Source organism: Cryptomeria japonica, unplaced genomic scaffold (genome assembly GCF_030272615.1).
Source record: "Cryptomeria japonica unplaced genomic scaffold, Sugi_1.0 HiC_scaffold_98, whole genome shotgun sequence".
NCBI classification, from domain to species: domain Eukaryota; kingdom Viridiplantae; phylum Streptophyta; class Pinopsida; order Cupressales; family Cupressaceae; genus Cryptomeria; species Cryptomeria japonica.
The window spans coordinates 202,501-221,028 of record NW_026728920.1 but is presented as its reverse complement, the minus strand read 5'-3'; the positions used below and the strand labels follow the sequence as shown (position 1 = coordinate 221,028).

The 18,528-nt window shown below is 63.7% G+C and overlaps 4 non-coding genes across 4 annotated transcripts; all 4 read left to right on the top strand.

Moving 5' to 3' along the window:
* Window positions 1-119, top strand: LOC131864957 (5S ribosomal RNA). Its single transcript, XR_009363683.1, has one exon. It is a non-coding gene; the product is annotated as a 5S ribosomal RNA (ribosomal RNA).
* A 5,916-nt stretch (window positions 120-6,035) lies between these two features.
* LOC131864956 (5S ribosomal RNA) lies at window positions 6,036-6,154 on the top strand. The gene has a single exon (XR_009363682.1). It is a non-coding gene; the product is annotated as a 5S ribosomal RNA (ribosomal RNA).
* Window positions 6,155-12,069: 5,915 nt separating this feature from the next.
* On the top strand, window positions 12,070-12,188 carry LOC131864955 (5S ribosomal RNA). Its single transcript, XR_009363681.1, has one exon. It is a non-coding gene; the product is annotated as a 5S ribosomal RNA (ribosomal RNA).
* Window positions 12,189-18,104: 5,916 nt separating this feature from the next.
* LOC131864954 (5S ribosomal RNA) lies at window positions 18,105-18,223 on the top strand. The gene has a single exon (XR_009363680.1). It is a non-coding gene; the product is annotated as a 5S ribosomal RNA (ribosomal RNA).
* The last annotated feature ends 305 nt before the right edge of the window (window positions 18,224-18,528 follow it).

Sequence of the window (18,528 nt, the reverse complement as noted above, 5' to 3'; positions counted from 1 at the left end):
GGGTGCGATCATACCAGCGTTAGTGCACCGGATCCCATCAGAACTCCGCAGTTAAGCGCGCTTGGGCCGGAGTAGTACTGGGATGGGTGACCTCCCGGGAAGTCCCGGTGTTGCACCCTTTCTTAGTTTTTCGCCGGGCGTCGCAATGCTATTTGAATAAACCTTTTGCCCGTTTGCGTTCTCGTCGGGGCCGGGCCGGGCCGGGGTGCGCTGCCCGCACTACCGCGCGCGCGGGGGGCGACACCGAGCGCGCACCCGAGGCGCCCCGAGCACACAGGCCACGGTGCAACCCGGGCGTTGTGCGCGCACCCCGGTGCGCCCGAGGTGCTGCGCGCGCACCCAGGTGAAATCGGTGTGCACCTCGGCCAGTGCGCGCTCGGTCGAGTCGCGCACGTTGGCCAAGGTGCACGGTGATGTTTCTTACTCTAAGGTTCCGCACCAGACGCCCGGGACAGGTGAGCGAAGCTGGGCGGGGCCGGGTGCGCGGCCGGGGCAGGTGCACGCAGCTGGAGAGAGCTTTGGAGCACACCAGAGGTGCGCACCTTGGAGCACACTTCGGAGCGCACCAATGATGCGCTCCATTCAAAAGTTTCCTGAAAAGGCAAAAAAAGTTGAGATTATAGAATTTCCCACTTGAGAGATTGTAAAAAAAAAAAATTTAAAATGAAGGAAACGCGGGTGCCAAGGTGTGCGCGCCCGGGTGCGCAGCCCAGCCAAGGTGTGCGCACCAAGGCGCCCACCCTGGCGAAGGTGCACGCAAGGTGCGCACCCGAGGCAAACCGGACAATTAACCCAACTTTCGACTTCGCGCGCACCTGCGCACCTTGGAGCGCACTTCGGAGCGCTCCTTGGTGCGCACCAATCTTGGGCACCTCGGAGTGCACCATGGCGCCCACCAAGGTGCGCACCCGGGGCAAACCGAGCTCCGACTTCGTGCGCACCTTGGAGCGCACGAAAGGTGCGCACCATGGCGCCCACCAAGGTGCGCAGCCCAGCCAAGGCGTGCGCATCAAGGTGCGCACCCTGGCGAAGGTGCGCACCCGGGGCAAACCGAGCTCCGACTTCGTGCGCACCTTGGAGCGCACAAAGGGTGCGCAACCCAGCCAAGGTGTGCGCACCCCGGGCAAACCGAGCTCCGAATCGTGCGCACCTTGGAGCACACTTCGGAGCCCTCCTTGGTGCGCACCGATGTTGCGCACCTCGGAGCGCACCCGGGGAAAACAATGCAATTAACCCGACTTTCGACTTCGTGGGCACCTCGGAGCGCTCTCGGGTTCGCACCTCGGAGCACACCGAGGTGCGCACCTTTGATGCGCTGCCTTCACCAATTTCCAGAAAAGGCAAGAAAACATTGAGAAGGTGTGCGCACCGAGGTGCCCACCCTGGCGAAGGTGCACGCGAGGTGCGCACCCGGGGCAAACCGGGCTCCGACTTCGTGCACGCCATGCTGCGCACCTTGGAGGGCCATGGTGCGCACCTTGGAGCACACTTCGGAGCGCTCAATGGTGCCCAACCCAGCCAAGGTGCCCACCGCGGCGAAGGTGCACGCGAGGTGCGCACCCGGGGCAAACCGGGCTCCGACTTCGTGCACGCCGCACCTTGGAGCACACTTCGGAGCGCTCCTTGGTGCGCACCAGGGCGCGCAACCCAGCCGAGGTGCCCACCCTGGCGAAGGTGCACGCGGGGTGCGCACCCGGGGCAAACCGGGCTCCGACTTCGTGCACGCCATGGTGCCCACCGCGGCGAAGGTGCACGCGAGGTGCGCACCCGGGGCAAACCGGGCTCCGACTTCGTGCACGCCGCACCTTGGAGCACACTTCGGAGCGCTCCTTGGTGCGCACCAGGGCGCGCAACCCAGCCGAGGTGCCCACCCCGGCGAAGGTGCACGCGAGGTGCGCACCCGGGGCAAACCGGGCTCCGACTTCGTGCACGCCATGGTGCCCACCGCGGCGAAGGTGCACGCGAGGTGCGCACCCGGGGCAAACCGGGCTCCGACTTCGTGCACGCCGCACCTTGGAGCACACTTCGGAGCGCTCCTTGGTGCGCACCATGGTGCCCACCAGGGCGCGCAACCCCGCCGAAGGTGCACGCGAGGTGCGCACCCGGGGCAAACCGGGCTCCGACTTCGTGCACGCCGCACCTTGGAGCACACTTCGGAGCGCTCCTTGGTGCGCACCAGGGCGCGCAACCCCGCCGAAGGTGCACGCGAGGTGCGCACCCGGGGCAAACCGGGCTCCGACTTCGTGCACGCCATGGTGCGCACCAGGGTGCCCACCGCGGCGAAGGTGCGCACCCGGGGCAAACCGGGCTCCGACTTCGTGCACGCCGCACCTTGGAGCACACTTCGGAGCGCTCCTTGGTGCGCACCAGGGCGCGCAACCCAGCCGAGGTGCCCACCCCGGCGAAGGTGCACGCGAGGTGCGCACCCGGGGCAAACCGGGCTCCGACTTCGTGCACGCCATGGTGCCCACCGCGGCGAAGGTGCGCACCCGGGGCAAACCGGGCTAGGACTTCGTGCACGCCGCACCTTGGAGCACACTTCGGAGCGCTCCTTGGTGCGCACCATGGTGCCCACCAGGCCGCGCAACCCAGCCAAGGTGTGCGCACCAAGGTGCACGCGAGGTGCGCACCCGGGGCAAACCGGGGTCCGGCTTCGTGCACGCCGCACCTTGGAGCACACATCGGGGCGCTCCCGGGTTCGCACCGGCGTTGCGCACCGTGGTGGGCACCTCGGAGCGCACCGTGGTGGGCACCTCGGAGCACACCAAGGTGGGCAGCGAGGTGCGCACCTTTGATGCGATGCCTTCACTAATTTCCATAAAAGGCAAAAAAAAACGAGATTTTAAAATTTCCGTTTTGAAAGATAGTGAGAAAAAGGGAATGCTGGTGCCATCTTGAGCCCGCCCTGGTGCGCAGCCCAGCCAAGGTGTGCGCACCAAGGTGCCCACCCTGGCGAAGGTGCGCGCCCGGGCAATTAACCCAACTTCCAACTTCGCGCGCGCCAGGGTGGGAGCGCACCCAACAACCGGGCCTGGGAAGAGCCAATGCGAGAAACCCCACCAAACGCTCTGACAAAAAAAGAGGGGGCGCTCCAGTAACCCCGCTTCGGAGCGCACCCTGGGCAAACCCAGCCAGGGTGCCCACCCCGGCCAAGGTGCAGGCGAGGTGCGCACCCGGGGCAAACCGGGCTCCGACAACGTGCACGCCGCACCTTGGAGCACACTTCGTAGCGCTCCCGGGTGCGCACCTCAGAGCACACCAAGGTGGGCAGCGAGGTGCGCACCTTTGATGCGCTGCCTTCACTAATTTCCAGAAAAGGCAAAAAAAAGAGGAGATTTTAAAATTTCCGTTTTGAAAGATAGTGAAAAAAACGGAACGCGGGTGCCATCTTGAGCCCGCCCTGGTGCACAGCCCAGGTAAGGTGCCCACCCTGGCAAAGGTGCGCACCCGGGCAATTAACCCTACTTCCGACTTCGTGCGCGCCAGGGTGGCAACCGGGCCTGGGAAGAGCCAATGCGAGAAACCCCACCAAACGCTCCGACAAAAAAAGAGGCGGCGCTCCAATAACCCCGCTTCGGAGCGCAGCCGGGGCAAACCCAGCCAAGGTGCCCACCCCGACGAAGGTGCACGCGAGGTGCGCACCCGGGGCAAACCGGGCTCCGACAACGTGCACGCAGCACCTTGGAGCACACTTCGAAGCACTCCCGGGTGCCCACCGGCGTTGCGCACCGTGGTGGGCAGCGAGGTGCGCACCTTTGATGCGCTGCCTTCACTAATTTCCAGAAAAGGCAAAAAAAAATGAGATTTTAAAATTTCCGTTTTGAAAGATAGTGAAAAAAACGGAACGCGGGTGCCATCTTGAGCCCGCCCTGGTGCGCAGCCCAGGCAAGGCATGCGCACCAAGGTGCCCACCCGCGGTGCACGCCCGGGGCAAACCGGGCTCCGACTTCGTGCAGGCCGCACCTTGGAGCACACTTCGGAGCGCTCCTTGGTGCGCACCATGGTGCCCACCAGGGCGCACCCGGGGCAAACCGGGCTCCGACTTCGTGCACGCCGCACCTTGGAGCACACATCGGAGCGCTCCCAGGTTCGCACCAGCGTTGCGCACCTTTGATGCGCTGCCTTCACTAATTTCCAGAAAAGGCAAAAAAAAACGATATTTTAAAATTTCCGTTCTGAAAGATAGTGAAAAAAACGGAACGCGGGTGCCATCTTGAGCCCTTCCTGGTGCGCAGCCCAGGCAAGTTGTGCGCACCAAGGTGCCCACCCTGGCGGAGGTGCGCGCCCGGGGCAAACCGGGCTCCGACTTCGTGCACTGCATGGTGCCCACCAAGGCGCGCAACCCAGCCAAGGTGCCCACCGCAGCGAAGGTGCACGCGAGGTGCGCACCCGAGGTGCACACCCGGGGCAAACCGAGCTCCGACTTCGTGCACGCCGCACCTTGGAGCACACTTCAGAGCGCTCCTTGGTGCGCACCAGGGCGCGCAACCCAGCCAAGGTGCTCACCCCGGCGAAGGTGCACGCGAGGTGCGCACCCGGGGCAAGCCGGGCTCGGACTTCGTGCACGCCGCACCTTGGAGCACACATCGGAGCGCTCCCGGGTTCGCACCAGCATTGCGCACCTTTGATGCGCTGCCTTCACTAATTTCCAGAAAAGGCAAAAAAAAAAAAAAAACGAGATTTTAAAATTTCCGTTTTGAAAGATAGTGAAAAAAACGGAACGCGGGTGCCATCTTGAGCCCGCCCTGGTGTGCAGCCCAGGCAAGTTGTGCGCACCAAGGCACCCACCCTGGCCAAGGTGGGTCACGGGGTGGGTCCTAGGGTGGGTAACGGGGTGGGTACTAAGGTGCGTGCCAAGGTGGGTCATGGGGTGGGTGCCAAGGTGGGCACCAGGGTGGGTGTGCACCAACCCTAGCCAGGGTAGGTCACGGGGTGGTTGTCGGGGTGGGCGTCAAGGAGCCAAGGTGGGTGGCAAGTAGCCAAGTTGCGTGCCAAGGTGGGTGTCGGGGTGGGTGCCAAGGATCCAAGGTGGGTGCCAAGGAACCAAGGTGGGTGTCTGGGTGGGTGCCGAGGTGGGAGCCAGGGTGGGTCCCAAGGTGAGTGCAAAGGTGGGTGCCAGGGTCAAGGTGAGTGCCAATGTGGGTTCCAAGGTGCCAGGGTCAGGGTGAGTGCCAATGTGGGTTCAAAGGTGCTAAGTTGGGTGCGAGGTTGGGTGCGAGGGTGGGTGGGTGCCAAGGTGTGCTAGGTGGAAGCCCGGGTGGGTCGGCATCCCATGGGTGTCGAGTTGGGTGCCTGATGGGTGCTTCTTGTCAAGTTTTAGTCGTCGGGACTCATTTCGAGCCTTAGAGGTCGTTTCTTGTCCGGTTGCCCTGTCTTCGACCTGGGAACCCAATTTTGGTCCTCGGGTCCCATTTTTTTTTGTCTCGCATCCCACTTTTGGCCTGTGGCCTTTTCGGGGTCGATTCTCGTTTTGGGCATCAGAGCATGTTTCTTCTCCTAAAACCCAATATTTGTTTATTAAGTCTCGGAACACATTTTTGTTCTCGTGGACCCATCATGGGTCTTGGAACGCATTTGTGGTCCTTGGGTCCCATTTTGCATCCCGAAACTTGTGTTTTGGTGCTTGATCCCTATTTTGGGTGCCCACCTTGCACCAAGTGCGCACCCGGGGCAAACCGAGCGCCTTGGTGCACCGGGGCAAGATCGAGCGTGCACCCGAGGCGCCCCGAACATGCACCAAGGTGCACTCGGCCCACATGTGAGCGCAGGTCGTTGCGCCCGAGGTGGTGTGTGGGCACCGCGTTGCAGACGGGACACTGCACGCACACGACGCCCCGTCCAGGTGCACGCACGTAGGCCGGGCCGGGTGCACACCCGACGCCCTAGCAAGGTGCGCGCACCCGGGCAGGGCTCACACTTGGCGAACGGGGCGCACTTCGCGAGGGAGGGTGTGCACCTCGACGGGGGTGGGTGGCCGGGGTGGATTCGCACGTGGGTCGCGGTTTGCTAAGTACACACTGCGACAAGCTCATAACGGGTGCGATCATACCAGCGTTAGTGCACCGGATCCCATCAGAACTCCGCAGTTAAGCGCGCTTGGGCCGGAGTAGTACTGGGATGGGTGACCTCCCGGGAAGTCCCGGTGTTGCACCCTTTTTTAGTTTTTCGCCGGGCGTCGCAATGCTATTTGAATAAACCTTTTGCCCGTTTGCGTTCTCGTCGGGGCCGGGCCGGGCCGGGGTGCGCTGCCCGCACTACCGCGCGCGCGGGGGCGACACCGAGCGCGCACCCGAGGCGCCCCGAGCACACAGGCCACGGTGCAACCCGGGCGTTGTGCGCGCACCCCGGTGCGCCCGAGGTGCTGCGCGCGCACCCAGGTGAAATCGGTGTGCACCTCGGCCAGTGCGCGCTCGGTCGAGTCGCGCACGTTGGCCAAGGTGCACGGTGATGTTTCTTACTCTAAGGTTCCGCACCAGACGCCCGGGACAGGTGAGCGAAGCTGGGCGGGGCCGGGTGCGCGGCCGGGGCAGGTGCACGCAGCTGGAGAGAGCTTTGGAGCACACCAGAGGTGCGCACCTTGGAGCACACTTCGGAGCGCACCAATGATGCGCTCCATTCAAAAGTTTCCTGAAAAGGCAAAAAAAGTTGAGATTATAGAATTTCCCACTTGAGAGATTGTAAAAAAAAAAAATTTAAAATGAAGGAAACGCGGGTGCCAAGGTGTGCGCGCCCGGGTGCGCAGCCCAGCCAAGGTGTGCGCACCAAGGCGCCCACCCTGGCGAAGGTGCACGCAAGGTGCGCACCCGAGGCAAACCGGACAATTAACCCAACTTTCGACTTCGCGCGCACCTGCGCACCTTGGAGCGCACTTCGGAGCGCTCCTTGGTGCGCACCAATCTTGGGCACCTCGGAGTGCACCATGGCGCCCACCAAGGTGCGCACCCGGGGCAAACCGAGCTCCGACTTCGTGCGCACCTTGGAGCGCACGAAAGGTGCGCACCATGGCGCCCACCAAGGTGCGCAGCCCAGCCAAGGCGTGCGCATCAAGGTGCGCACCCTGGCGAAGGTGCGCACCCGGGGCAAACCGAGCTCCGACTTCGTGCGCACCTTGGAGCGCACAAAGGGTGCGCAACCCAGCCAAGGTGTGCGCACCCCGGGCAAACCGAGCTCCGAATCGTGCGCACCTTGGAGCACACTTCGGAGCCCTCCTTGGTGCGCACCGATGTTGCGCACCTCGGAGCGCACCCGGGGAAAACAATGCAATTAACCCGACTTTCGACTTCGTGGGCACCTCGGAGCGCTCTCGGGTTCGCACCTCGGAGCACACCGAGGTGCGCACCTTTGATGCGCTGCCTTCACCAATTTCCAGAAAAGGCAAGAAAACATTGAGAAGGTGTGCGCACCGAGGTGCCCACCCTGGCGAAGGTGCACGCGAGGTGCGCACCCGGGGCAAACCGGGCTCCGACTTCGTGCACGCCATGCTGCGCACCTTGGAGGGCCATGGTGCGCACCTTGGAGCACACTTCGGAGCGCTCAATGGTGCCCAACCCAGCCAAGGTGCCCACCGCGGCGAAGGTGCACGCGAGGTGCGCACCCGGGGCAAACCGGGCTCCGACTTCGTGCACGCCGCACCTTGGAGCACACTTCGGAGCGCTCCTTGGTGCGCACCAGGGCGCGCAACCCAGCCGAGGTGCCCACCCCGGCGAAGGTGCACGCGGGGTGCGCACCCGGGGCAAACCGGGCTCCGACTTCGTGCACGCCATGGTGCCCACCGCGGCGAAGGTGCACGCGAGGTGCGCACCCGGGGCAAACCGGGCTCCGACTTCGTGCACGCCGCACCTTGGAGCACACTTCGGAGCGCTCCTTGGTGCGCACCAGGGCGCGCAACCCAGCCGAGGTGCCCACCCCGGCGAAGGTGCACGCGAGGTGCGCACCCGGGGCAAACCGGGCTCCGACTTCGTGCACGCCATGGTGCCCACCGCGGCGAAGGTGCACGCGAGGTGCGCACCCGGGGCAAACCGGGCTCCGACTTCGTGCACGCCGCACCTTGGAGCACACTTCGGAGCGCTCCTTGGTGCGCACCATGGTGCCCACCAGGGCGCGCAACCCCGCCGAAGGTGCACGCGAGGTGCGCACCCGGGGCAAACCGGGCTCCGACTTCGTGCACGCCGCACCTTGGAGCACACTTCGGAGCGCTCCTTGGTGCGCACCAGGGCGCGCAACCCCGCCGAAGGTGCACGCGAGGTGCGCACCCGGGGCAAACCGGGCTCCGACTTCGTGCACGCCATGGTGCGCACCAGGGTGCCCACCGCGGCGAAGGTGCGCACCCGGGGCAAACCGGGCTCCGACTTCGTGCACGCCGCACCTTGGAGCACACTTCGGAGCGCTCCTTGGTGCGCACCAGGGCGCGCAACCCAGCCGAGGTGCCCACCCCGGCGAAGGTGCACGCGAGGTGCGCACCCGGGGCAAACCGGGCTCCGACTTCGTGCACGCCATGGTGCCCACCGCGGCGAAGGTGCGCACCCGGGGCAAACCGGGCTAGGACTTCGTGCACGCCGCACCTTGGAGCACACTTCGGAGCGCTCCTTGGTGCGCACCATGGTGCCCACCAGGCCGCGCAACCCAGCCAAGGTGTGCGCACCAAGGTGCACGCGAGGTGCGCACCCGGGGCAAACCGGGGTCCGGCTTCGTGCACGCCGCACCTTGGAGCACACATCGGGGCGCTCCCGGGTTCGCACCGGCGTTGCGCACCGTGGTGGGCACCTCGGAGCGCACCGTGGTGGGCACCTCGGAGCACACCAAGGTGGGCAGCGAGGTGCGCACCTTTGATGCGATGCCTTCACTAATTTCCATAAAAGGCAAAAAAAAACGAGATTTTAAAATTTCCGTTTTGAAAGATAGTGAGAAAAAGGGAATGCTGGTGCCATCTTGAGCCCGCCCTGGTGCGCAGCCCAGCCAAGGTGTGCGCACCAAGGTGCCCACCCTGGCGAAGGTGCGCGCCCGGGCAATTAACCCAACTTCCAACTTCGCGCGCGCCAGGGTGGGAGCGCACCCAACAACCGGGCCTGGGAAGAGCCAATGCGAGAAACCCCACCAAACGCTCTGACAAAAAAAGAGGGGGCGCTCCAGTAACCCCGCTTCGGAGCGCACCCTGGGCAAACCCAGCCAGGGTGCCCACCCCGGCCAAGGTGCAGGCGAGGTGCGCACCCGGGGCAAACCGGGCTCCGACAACGTGCACGCCGCACCTTGGAGCACACTTCGTAGCGCTCCCGGGTGCGCACCTCAGAGCACACCAAGGTGGGCAGCGAGGTGCGCACCTTTGATGCGCTGCCTTCACTAATTTCCAGAAAAGGCAAAAAAAAGAGGAGATTTTAAAATTTCCGTTTTGAAAGATAGTGAAAAAAACGGAACGCGGGTGCCATCTTGAGCCCGCCCTGGTGCACAGCCCAGGTAAGGTGCCCACCCTGGCAAAGGTGCGCACCCGGGCAATTAACCCTACTTCCGACTTCGTGCGCGCCAGGGTGGCAACCGGGCCTGGGAAGAGCCAATGCGAGAAACCCCACCAAACGCTCCGACAAAAAAAGAGGCGGCGCTCCAATAACCCCGCTTCGGAGCGCAGCCGGGGCAAACCCAGCCAAGGTGCCCACCCCGACGAAGGTGCACGCGAGGTGCGCACCCGGGGCAAACCGGGCTCCGACAACGTGCACGCAGCACCTTGGAGCACACTTCGAAGCACTCCCGGGTGCCCACCGGCGTTGCGCACCGTGGTGGGCAGCGAGGTGCGCACCTTTGATGCGCTGCCTTCACTAATTTCCAGAAAAGGCAAAAAAAAATGAGATTTTAAAATTTCCGTTTTGAAAGATAGTGAAAAAAACGGAACGCGGGTGCCATCTTGAGCCCGCCCTGGTGCGCAGCCCAGGCAAGGCATGAGCACCAAGGTGCCCACCCGCGGTGCACGCCCGGGGCAAACCGGGCTCCGACTTCGTGCAGGCCGCACCTTGGAGCACACTTCGGAGCGCTCCTTGGTGCGCACCATGGTGCCCACCAGGGCGCACCCGGGGCAAACCGGGCTCCGACTTCGTGCACGCCGCACCTTGGAGCACACATCGGAGCGCTCCCAGGTTCGCACCAGCGTTGCGCACCTTTGATGCGCTGCCTTCACTAATTTCCAGAAAAGGCAAAAAAAAACGATATTTTAAAATTTCCGTTCTGAAAGATAGTGAAAAAAACGGAACGCGGGTGCCATCTTGAGCCCTTCCTGGTGCGCAGCCCAGGCAAGTTGTGCGCACCAAGGTGCCCACCCTGGCGGAGGTGCGCGCCCGGGGCAAACCGGGCTCCGACTTCGTGCACTGCATGGTGCCCACCAAGGCGCGCAACCCAGCCAAGGTGCCCACCGCAGCGAAGGTGCACGCGAGGTGCGCACCCGAGGTGCACACCCGGGGCAAACCGAGCTCCGACTTCGTGCACGCCGCACCTTGGAGCACACTTCAGAGCGCTCCTTGGTGCGCACCAGGGCGCGCAACCCAGCCAAGGTGCTCACCCCGGCGAAGGTGCACGCGAGGTGCGCACCCGGGGCAAGCCGGGCTCGGACTTCGTGCACGCCGCACCTTGGAGCACACATCGGAGCGCTCCCGGGTTCGCACCAGCATTGCGCACCTTTGATGCGCTGCCTTCACTAATTTCCAGAAAAGGCAAAAAAAAAAAAAAAACGAGATTTTAAAATTTCCGTTTTGAAAGATAGTGAAAAAAACGGAACGCGGGTGCCATCTTGAGCCCGCCCTGGTGTGCAGCCCAGGCAAGTTGTGCGCACCAAGGCACCCACCCTGGCCAAGGTGGGTCACGGGGTGGGTCCTAGGGTGGGTAACGGGGTGGGTACTAAGGTGCGTGCCAAGGTGGGTCATGGGGTGGGTGCCAAGGTGGGCACCAGGGTGGGTGTGCACCAACCCTAGCCAGGGTAGGTCACGGGGTGGTTGTCGGGGTGGGCGTCAAGGAGCCAAGGTGGGTGGCAAGTAGCCAAGTTGCGTGCCAAGGTGGGTGTCGGGGTGGGTGCCAAGGATCCAAGGTGGGTGCCAAGGAACCAAGGTGGGTGTCTGGGTGGGTGCCGAGGTGGGAGCCAGGGTGGGTCCCAAGGTGAGTGCAAAGGTGGGTGCCAGGGTCAAGGTGAGTGCCAATGTGGGTTCCAAGGTGCCAGGGTCAGGGTGAGTGCCAATGTGGGTTCAAAGGTGCTAAGTTGGGTGCGAGGTTGGGTGCGAGGGTGGGTGGGTGCCAAGGTGTGCTAGGTGGAAGCCCGGGTGGGTCGGCATCCCATGGGTGTCGAGTTGGGTGCCTGATGGGTGCTTCTTGTCAAGTTTTAGTCGTCGGGACTCATTTCGAGCCTTAGAGGTCGTTTCTTGTCCGGTTGCCCTGTCTTCGACCTGGGAACCCAATTTTGGTCCTCGGGTCCCATTTTTTTTTGTCTCGCATCCCACTTTTGGCCTGTGGCCTTTTCGGGGTCGATTCTCGTTTTGGGCATCAGAGCATGTTTCTTCTCCTAAAACCCAATATTTGTTTATTAAGTCTCGGAACACATTTTTGTTCTCGTGGACCCATCATGGGTCTTGGAACGCATTTGTGGTCCTTGGGTCCCATTTTGCATCCCGAAACTTGTGTTTTGGTGCTTGATCCCTATTTTGGGTGCCCACCTTGCACCAAGTGCGCACCCGGGGCAAACCGAGCGCCTTGGTGCACCGGGGCAAGATCGAGCGTGCACCCGAGGCGCCCCGAACATGCACCAAGGTGCACTCGGCCCACATGTGAGCGCAGGTCGTTGCGCCCGAGGTGGTGTGTGGGCACCGCGTTGCAGACGGGACACTGCACGCACACGACGCCCCGTCCAGGTGCACGCACGTAGGCCGGGCCGGGTGCACACCCGACGCCCTAGCAAGGTGCGCGCACCCGGGCAGGGCTCACACTTGGCGAACGGGGCGCACTTCGCGAGGGAGGGTGTGCACCTCGACGGGGGTGGGTGGCCGGGGTGGATTCGCACGTGGGTCGCGGTTTGCTAAGTACACACTGCGACAAGCTCATAACGGGTGCGATCATACCAGCGTTAGTGCACCGGATCCCATCAGAACTCCGCAGTTAAGCGCGCTTGGGCCGGAGTAGTACTGGGATGGGTGACCTCCCGGGAAGTCCCGGTGTTGCACCCTTTCTTAGTTTTTCGCCGGGCGTCGCAATGCTATTTGAATAAACCTTTTGCCCGTTTGCGTTCTCGTCGGGGCCGGGCCGGGCCGGGGTGCGCTGCCCGCACTACCGCGCGCGCGGGGGGCGACACCGAGCGCGCACCCGAGGCGCCCCGAGCACACAGGCCACGGTGCAACCCGGGCGTTGTGCGCGCACCCCGGTGCGCCCGAGGTGCTGCGCGCGCACCCAGGTGAAATCGGTGTGCACCTCGGCCAGTGCGCGCTCGGTCGAGTCGCGCACGTTGGCCAAGGTGCACGGTGATGTTTCTTACTCTAAGGTTCCGCACCAGACGCCCGGGACAGGTGAGCGAAGCTGGGCGGGGCCGGGTGCGCGGCCGGGGCAGGTGCACGCAGCTGGAGAGAGCTTTGGAGCACACCAGAGGTGCGCACCTTGGAGCACACTTCGGAGCGCACCAATGATGCGCTCCATTCAAAAGTTTCCTGAAAAGGCAAAAAAAGTTGAGATTATAGAATTTCCCACTTGAGAGATTGTAAAAAAAAAAAATTTAAAATGAAGGAAACGCGGGTGCCAAGGTGTGCGCGCCCGGGTGCGCAGCCCAGCCAAGGTGTGCGCACCAAGGCGCCCACCCTGGCGAAGGTGCACGCAAGGTGCGCACCCGAGGCAAACCGGACAATTAACCCAACTTTCGACTTCGCGCGCACCTGCGCACCTTGGAGCGCACTTCGGAGCGCTCCTTGGTGCGCACCAATCTTGGGCACCTCGGAGTGCACCATGGCGCCCACCAAGGTGCGCACCCGGGGCAAACCGAGCTCCGACTTCGTGCGCACCTTGGAGCGCACGAAAGGTGCGCACCATGGCGCCCACCAAGGTGCGCAGCCCAGCCAAGGCGTGCGCATCAAGGTGCGCACCCTGGCGAAGGTGCGCACCCGGGGCAAACCGAGCTCCGACTTCGTGCGCACCTTGGAGCGCACAAAGGGTGCGCAACCCAGCCAAGGTGTGCGCACCCCGGGCAAACCGAGCTCCGAATCGTGCGCACCTTGGAGCACACTTCGGAGCCCTCCTTGGTGCGCACCGATGTTGCGCACCTCGGAGCGCACCCGGGGAAAACAATGCAATTAACCCGACTTTCGACTTCGTGGGCACCTCGGAGCGCTCTCGGGTTCGCACCTCGGAGCACACCGAGGTGCGCACCTTTGATGCGCTGCCTTCACCAATTTCCAGAAAAGGCAAGAAAACATTGAGAAGGTGTGCGCACCGAGGTGCCCACCCTGGCGAAGGTGCACGCGAGGTGCGCACCCGGGGCAAACCGGGCTCCGACTTCGTGCACGCCATGCTGCGCACCTTGGAGGGCCATGGTGCGCACCTTGGAGCACACTTCGGAGCGCTCAATGGTGCCCAACCCAGCCAAGGTGCCCACCGCGGCGAAGGTGCACGCGAGGTGCGCACCCGGGGCAAACCGGGCTCCGACTTCGTGCACGCCGCACCTTGGAGCACACTTCGGAGCGCTCCTTGGTGCGCACCAGGGCGCGCAACCCAGCCGAGGTGCCCACCCCGGCGAAGGTGCACGCGGGGTGCGCACCCGGGGCAAACCGGGCTCCGACTTCGTGCACGCCATGGTGCCCACCGCGGCGAAGGTGCACGCGAGGTGCGCACCCGGGGCAAACCGGGCTCCGACTTCGTGCACGCCGCACCTTGGAGCACACTTCGGAGCGCTCCTTGGTGCGCACCAGGGCGCGCAACCCAGCCGAGGTGCCCACCCCGGCGAAGGTGCACGCGAGGTGCGCACCCGGGGCAAACCGGGCTCCGACTTCGTGCACGCCATGGTGCCCACCGCGGCGAAGGTGCACGCGAGGTGCGCACCCGGGGCAAACCGGGCTCCGACTTCGTGCACGCCGCACCTTGGAGCACACTTCGGAGCGCTCCTTGGTGCGCACCATGGTGCCCACCAGGGCGCGCAACCCCGCCGAAGGTGCACGCGAGGTGCGCACCCGGGGCAAACCGGGCTCCGACTTCGTGCACGCCGCACCTTGGAGCACACTTCGGAGCGCTCCTTGGTGCGCACCAGGGCGCGCAACCCCGCCGAAGGTGCACGCGAGGTGCGCACCCGGGGCAAACCGGGCTCCGACTTCGTGCACGCCATGGTGCGCACCAGGGTGCCCACCGCGGCGAAGGTGCGCACCCGGGGCAAACCGGGCTCCGACTTCGTGCACGCCGCACCTTGGAGCACACTTCGGAGCGCTCCTTGGTGCGCACCAGGGCGCGCAACCCAACCGAGGTGCCCACCCCGGCGAAGGTGCACGCGAGGTGCGCACCCGGGGCAAACCGGGCTCCGACTTCGTGCACGCCATGGTGCCCACCGCGGCGAAGGTGCGCACCCGGGGCAAACCGGGCTAGGACTTCGTGCACGCCGCACCTTGGAGCACACTTTGGAGCGCTCCTTGGTGCGCACCATGGTGCCCACCAGGCCGCGCAACCCAGCCAAGGTGTGCGCACCAAGGTGCACGCGAGGTGCGCACCCGGGGCAAACCGGGGTCCGGCTTCGTGCACGCCGCACCTTGGAGCACACATCGGGGCGCTCCCGGGTTCGCACCGGCGTTGCGCACCGTGGTGGGCACCTCGGAGCGCACCGTGGTGGGCACCTCGGAGCACACCAAGGTGGGCAGCGAGGTGCGCACCTTTGATGCGATGCCTTCACTAATTTCCATAAAAGGCAAAAAAAAACGAGATTTTAAAATTTCCGTTTTGAAAGATAGTGAGAAAAAGGGAATGCTGGTGCCATCTTGAGCCCGCCCTGGTGCGCAGCCCAGCCAAGGTGTGCGCACCAAGGTGCCCACCCTGGCGAAGGTGCGCGCCCGGGCAATTAACCCAACTTCCAACTTCGCGCGCGCCAGGGTGGGAGCGCACCCAACAACCGGGCCTGGGAAGAGCCAATGCGAGAAACCCCACCAAACGCTCTGACAAAAAAAGAGGGGGCGCTCCAGTAACCCCGCTTCGGAGCGCACCCTGGGCAAACCCAGCCAGGGTGCCCACCCCGGCCAAGGTGCAGGCGAGGTGCGCACCCGGGGCAAACCGGGCTCCGACAACGTGCACGCCGCACCTTGGAGCACACTTCGTAGCGCTCCCGGGTGCGCACCTCAGAGCACACCAAGGTGGGCAGCGAGGTGCGCACCTTTGATGCGCTGCCTTCACTAATTTCCAGAAAAGGCAAAAAAAAGAGGAGATTTTAAAATTTCCGTTTTGAAAGATAGTGAAAAAAACGGAACGCGGGTGCCATCTTGAGCCCGCCCTGGTGCACAGCCCAGGTAAGGTGCCCACCCTGGCAAAGGTGCGCACCCGGGCAATTAACCCTACTTCCGACTTCGTGCGCGCCAGGGTGGCAACCGGGCCTGGGAAGAGCCAATGCGAGAAACCCCACCAAACGCTCCGACAAAAAAAGAGGCGGCGCTCCAATAACCCCGCTTCGGAGCGCAGCCGGGGCAAACCCAGCCAAGGTGCCCACCCCGACGAAGGTGCACGCGAGGTGCGCACCCGGGGCAAACCGGGCTCCGACAACGTGCACGCAGCACCTTGGAGCACACTTCGAAGCACTCCCGGGTGCCCACCGGCGTTGCGCACCGTGGTGGGCAGCGAGGTGCGCACCTTTGATGCGCTGCCTTCACTAATTTCCAGAAAAGGCAAAAAAAAATGAGATTTTAAAATTTCCGTTTTGAAAGATAGTGAAAAAAACGGAACGCGGGTGCCATCTTGAGCCCGCCCTGGTGCGCAGCCCAGGCAAGGCATGCGCACCAAGGTGCCCACCCGCGGTGCACGCCCGGGGCAAACCGGGCTCCGACTTCGTGCAGGCCGCACCTTGGAGCACACTTCGGAGCGCTCCTTGGTGCGCACCATGGTGCCCACCAGGGCGCACCCGGGGCAAACCGGGCTCCGACTTCGTGCACGCCGCACCTTGGAGCACACATCGGAGCGCTCCCAGGTTCGCACCAGCGTTGCGCACCTTTGATGCGCTGCCTTCACTAATTTCCAGAAAAGGCAAAAAAAAACGATATTTTAAAATTTCCGTTCTGAAAGATAGTGAAAAAAACGGAACGCGGGTGCCATCTTGAGCCCTTCCTGGTGCGCAGCCCAGGCAAGTTGTGCGCACCAAGGTGCCCACCCTGGCGGAGGTGCGCGCCCGGGGCAAACCGGGCTCCGACTTCGTGCACTGCATGGTGCCCACCAAGGCGCGCAACCCAGCCAAGGTGCCCACCGCAGCGAAGGTGCACGCGAGGTGCGCACCCGAGGTGCACACCCGGGGCAAACCGAGCTCCGACTTCGTGCACGCCGCACCTTGGAGCACACTTCAGAGCGCTCCTTGGTGCGCACCAGGGCGCGCAACCCAGCCAAGGTGCTCACCCCGGCGAAGGTGCACGCGAGGTGCGCACCCGGGGCAAGCCGGGCTCGGACTTCGTGCACGCCGCACCTTGGAGCACACATCGGAGCGCTCCCGGGTTCGCACCAGCATTGCGCACCTTTGATGCGCTGCCTTCACTAATTTCCAGAAAAGGCAAAAAAAAAAAAAAAACGAGATTTTAAAATTTCCGTTTTGAAAGATAGTGAAAAAAACGGAACGCGGGTGCCATCTTGAGCCCGCCCTGGTGTGCAGCCCAGGCAAGTTGTGCGCACCAAGGCACCCACCCTGGCCAAGGTGGGTCACGGGGTGGGTCCTAGGGTGGGTAACGGGGTGGGTACTAAGGTGCGTGCCAAGGTGGGTCATGGGGTGGGTGCCAAGGTGGGCACCAGGGTGGGTGTGCACCAACCCTAGCCAGGGTAGGTCACGGGGTGGTTGTCGGGGTGGGCGTCAAGGAGCCAAGGTGGGTGGCAAGTAGCCAAGTTGCGTGCCAAGGTGGGTGTCGGGGTGGGTGCCAAGGATCCAAGGTGGGTGCCAAGGAACCAAGGTGGGTGTCTGGGTGGGTGCCGAGGTGGGAGCCAGGGTGGGTCCCAAGGTGAGTGCAAAGGTGGGTGCCAGGGTCAAGGTGAGTGCCAATGTGGGTTCCAAGGTGCCAGGGTCAGGGTGAGTGCCAATGTGGGTTCAAAGGTGCTAAGTTGGGTGCGAGGTTGGGTGCGAGGGTGGGTGGGTGCCAAGGTGTGCTAGGTGGAAGCCCGGGTGGGTCGGCATCCCATGGGTGTCGAGTTGGGTGCCTGATGGGTGCTTCTTGTCAAGTTTTAGTCGTCGGGACTCATTTCGAGCCTTAGAGGTCGTTTCTTGTCCGGTTGCCCTGTCTTCGACCTGGGAACCCAATTTTGGTCCTCGGGTCCCATTTTTTTTTGTCTCGCATCCCACTTTTGGCCTGTGGCCTTTTCGGGGTCGATTCTCGTTTTGGGCATCAGAGCATGTTTCTTCTCCTAAAACCCAATATTTGTTTATTAAGTCTCGGAACACATTTTTGTTCTCGTGGACCCATCATGGGTCTTGGAACGCATTTGTGGTCCTTGGGTCCCATTTTGCATCCCGAAACTTGTGTTTTGGTGCTTGATCCCTATTTTGGGTGCCCACCTTGCACCAAGTGCGCACCCGGGGCAAACCGAGCGCCTTGGTGCACCGGGGCAAGATCGAGCGTGCACCCGAGGCGCCCCGAACATGCACCAAGGTGCACTCGGCCCACATGTGAGCGCAGGTCGTTGCGCCCGAGGTGGTGTGTGGGCACCGCGTTGCAGACGGGACACTGCACGCACACGACGCCCCGTCCAGGTGCACGCACGTAGGCCGGGCCGGGTGCACACCCGACGCCCTAGCAAGGTGCGCGCACCCGGGCAGGGCTCACACTTGGCGAACGGGGCGCACTTCGCGAGGGAGGGTGTGCACCTCGACGGGGGTGGGTGGCCGGGGTGGATTCGCACGTGGGTCGCGGTTTGCTAAGTACACACTGCGACAAGCTCATAACGGGTGCGATCATACCAGCGTTAGTGCACCGGATCCCATCAGAACTCCGCAGTTAAGCGCGCTTGGGCCGGAGTAGTACTGGGATGGGTGACCTCCCGGGAAGTCCCGGTGTTGCACCCTTTTTTAGTTTTTCGCCGGGCGTCGCAATGCTATTTGAATAAACCTTTTGCCCGTTTGCGTTCTCGTCGGGGCCGGGCCGGGCCGGGGTGCGCTGCCCGCACTACCGCGCGCGCGGGGGGCGACACCGAGCGCGCACCCGAGGCGCCCCGAGCACACAGGCCACGGTGCAACCCGGGCGTTGTGCGCGCACCCCGGTGCGCCCGAGGTGCTGCGCGCGCACCCAGGTGAAATCGGTGTGCACCTCGGCCAGTGCGCGCTCGGTCGAGTCGCGCACGTTGGCCAAGGTGCACGGTGATGTTTCTTAC